The following is a 3,634-nucleotide window of genomic DNA, read 5'->3' as shown; positions in this document are numbered from 1 at the left end:
ATCGATCTTTATGCATTCCATTTCATTTCTGACAACTTCCAATTTTCCTAGATTTATACTTCATACATTCCATGTTCTAATTATTAATGGAAGTTTGCAGTTGTTTCTTCCCATTTTGAGTCATGCCACATCAGGTAATGGAGGTCCTGAAAGCTTTACTCCATCCACATCATTACCGTCTGCTCTAGTCTGAGTAGACAGCCCTTCCCTAGTTGTATTTTGAGTGCCTTCTGACCTGAGGGGCTCATCTTCCGGCACTGTATCTGACAATGTTTCAGGGCTATTCATAACGTTTTCCAGTAATATATCAAACAGTGTTTCACTGTTATTCATAAGGTTTGCACTGGCCAATTCTTTGAGAAGTGGATGGCGCCTTCCTTCTTCTGAGTCTGTCTTAGTCTGGAAGCTCTGCTGAAACCTGTCCACCAGGTTGGCCAGGTAGCTGTCTTCCAAATCTCTTGGCATCCTCACAAATGCTGCTGGTATTTGAAACTGATGGCATGGCCTCCGGCCTCACAGCAACACACAAACCACCACAGTATGACAAACTGACAGATGGAGTTTGCCCATAGAATCTTTCAATACTGTAACTCGAGGCTTGACTATTTTCTTCTTTTTTTTTTAGCTTGAGAAATGCTGATTGTGTTCTTCCCCCTTGATTTTCTACCTCCAAGTCTTTGCATATTTCATTGTAATACTTTAGTTTGTCTTCTTGAGCTGTCCTTTGAAACCTTCTGTTCAGATCTTTTACTTCATTATTTCTTCCATTTGCTTTAGTTACTCTCTGCTCAAGAGCAAGTTTCAGAGTCTCTTCTGACATCCATTTTGGTCTTTCTTTCTTGTCTTTTTAATGACTTTTTGTTTTCTTCATGTTCTTGACATTATCCCACAACTTGTCTGGTCTTCAGTAATAGTTGTTCAATGCATCAAATCTATTTCTCAGATGGTGTCTAAGTTCAAGGTTGTTTTTTTTGCTCTCATTGACTTGTTTTCATTCTCAATTTGAACTTGCATATGAGCAATGTATCATCTATTCCACATTTGGCCGATAACCTTTTTCTGATTCATGATATTAAGCTTCTCCATCACCTCTTTCCACAGATATAGTCAATTTGATTCCTGTGTGTTCCATCTGGCAAGGTCCATATGTATAGTTGCTGTTTATGTTGTTGAAAAAACATTTGTGATGTATTTGTGATGAATTAATCACTGGTCTTGCAAAATTCTATCATGCAATTTCTGGCACCATTTCTATCATGAAGGCCATATTTTCCAACTACTGTTGATTCTTCTTTGTTTACACATCAGCCTTCAGTATATATTACATCTCAACATAAAGAAAACAAAAATCCTCACAACTGGACGAATAAGCAACTTAATCATAAATGAGGAAAGATTGAAGCTGTCAAGGATTTCATTGTACTTGAATCCACAATCAGCACCAAGTAAGCAACAGTCAAGAAATCAGATGCCATATTGCAATAGGCAAATCTGCTGCAAAAGAACTCTTTTAAATTTCCAGGTATATAGTAGAGCTGACAAGGGGCACGTTGTAGTCACTTCTTGGCCATAGTCAGCTACCTGGAGGGAGCAAGTAGCTGGGCCTGTGGGCTTGGGACCATGGTCACAGGGGACATCATGCTCAATTGGCATAACATAGTACACAAAAATATTGTTCCACATCCTACTTTGATGAGGAGTGACTGGGATCTTAAAAGCTTGCAAGCAGCCATCTAGATGCAATGATGGGTCTTTCCTCATCCAGAGCAAAGAGAAATGAAGAAAACCAAAGATGCATGCAAACAATTAGTCCAAGGGACTGGTACACCATGTGATCCTTAGCCTATATGACTATGAGACAAGAAGAACTAGATGGTGCCTGGCTACCACTGTCATCCACTTGGAAGGGATGTAAAAGATCCTGGATAGAGTGGGAGAACAACGTGGACAAAACTCAAAATCATTAAAAAAAGAAAGAAAAAAGGACCAGGTTTGTTTGTCTGATAGAGCCTGGTGAAACCTCTGAGACTATGGCCCCTAGCTGCCCTTCAGGTCTGGAATTGAACCCACACCTGTGGCTTCCACCCAAGCAAAAGACAGGCATATGAGCTGAACATTTATATTAGGTAGATATACTCATTGGAGAGCTCAATCATGGGAGAATAGAAGGGCCGTGTATGCACAGAAAGATAGCTCAGGGGCCAAGAGTGCATGAGAGGGAAGGACACAGGAAAGAGGTAACTATTGCGGAGGAAGTGGAAAGAAAGCTGTTGCATTGTGGGAAGTTGCAGTCAATGTCATGAGACAAAGTGTATGTGAACTGAGTATGGAAAATGAATTTGCTCTGTAAACTTTCAGGCAAATCACAATAAATTAAAAAAAAAACAAAACCCACCTCTTTAAAGTGTTAGAATAACAAAGATGTCACTTTCAAGACTAAGATGCACCTGACTAAAGCCATGGTATTTTCAATAGCCTCATACACATGTGAGAGCTAGGCAATTAATAAGGAAGACTGCAGAAGAATTAATGCATTGAGTTGTGGTGTTGGCAAGGAATATTGAATATACCATGAATTGCTAAAAGATGGGAAAAAATCTGTTTTGGAGGAAATACTGTCAGAATGCTCCTTAGAAGCAAGAATGGACAGACTTTGTCTCATATACTTTAGACATGTTATCAGAAGGTCCAGTCAGTGGAGAATAATATGCTTAGTAAAGCAGAGAGTCAGTGAGAAAGGGGAAGACCCACAACAAGATGGATTGACACAGTGGCTGCAACAATGGGCTGAAGCATAACAACAATTGTTAAGATGATGTAGGATCGGGCAGTATTTCTTTCTGTAGGTCACTGTGAGTTGAAGCTGAGTTAAACGCACCTAACAACAAGTTTTGACTATGTTAAATATATTACCTAAGCAAAAAATCCCAATCTTGTGCCCTTCTTGAGTTACTATCAGCAAGAGACCTATTAGTAAAGGTAAACACCTGCATATGGGGTAGAGTAGAGAAAATTACATAAATAGCAAATTATTTATACACTCTCCAATCCATGAGCTGTTTCTACAAGTTTACATGGTGGTTGTTGTTGTTGTTATGTGCCATCAAGTCAGACCTGACTCATAGCAAGCCCTCCTTGGGTTTCCCAGACGGTATCACTACGAAAGTAGATTGTCCCATCTTCCTTCCCAGGAGTGGCTGGTGGGTTTAACCGCCAGCCTTCTGGTTAGCAGTCAAGTGCCTGAGGCACTACGCTACCAGAGCTCCTACAAGTTCACGTGGAGTACATGATAATTTAGCTACTTCATTCATTCAACAATGTTTGTTAAGTTTTTTTTTTTTTTATGTGCAAAGCACAGCACTATCCATTGGGAAGGTCAAATTATGCTCTGATAATTTTTATCTCCAAAATTTATAGTAAAATGATTCCTATTATTAGCACATGATATTGCTAATATTGTTGTTGTTTTTAGGGGCATATCTAGTTGGTTCCAAGCCATAGAGACCCCATGTACAACAGAAGGAACCATTGCCCAGTCCTATGCCATCCTCAAAATCATTGCTGTTTGAGCCCATTTTTGCAGCCACTATGTCAACCCATCTCATAGAGTGTCTTCCTGTTTTTCACTGACCCT

This window comes from Orycteropus afer, unplaced genomic scaffold (genome assembly GCF_000298275.1).
Source record: "Orycteropus afer afer isolate SDZICR_OR568_19922 unplaced genomic scaffold, OryAfe1.0 scaffold00916, whole genome shotgun sequence".
NCBI lineage: Eukaryota > Metazoa > Chordata > Mammalia > Tubulidentata > Orycteropodidae > Orycteropus > Orycteropus afer.
Note: the sequence above shows the minus strand (reverse complement) of the source record.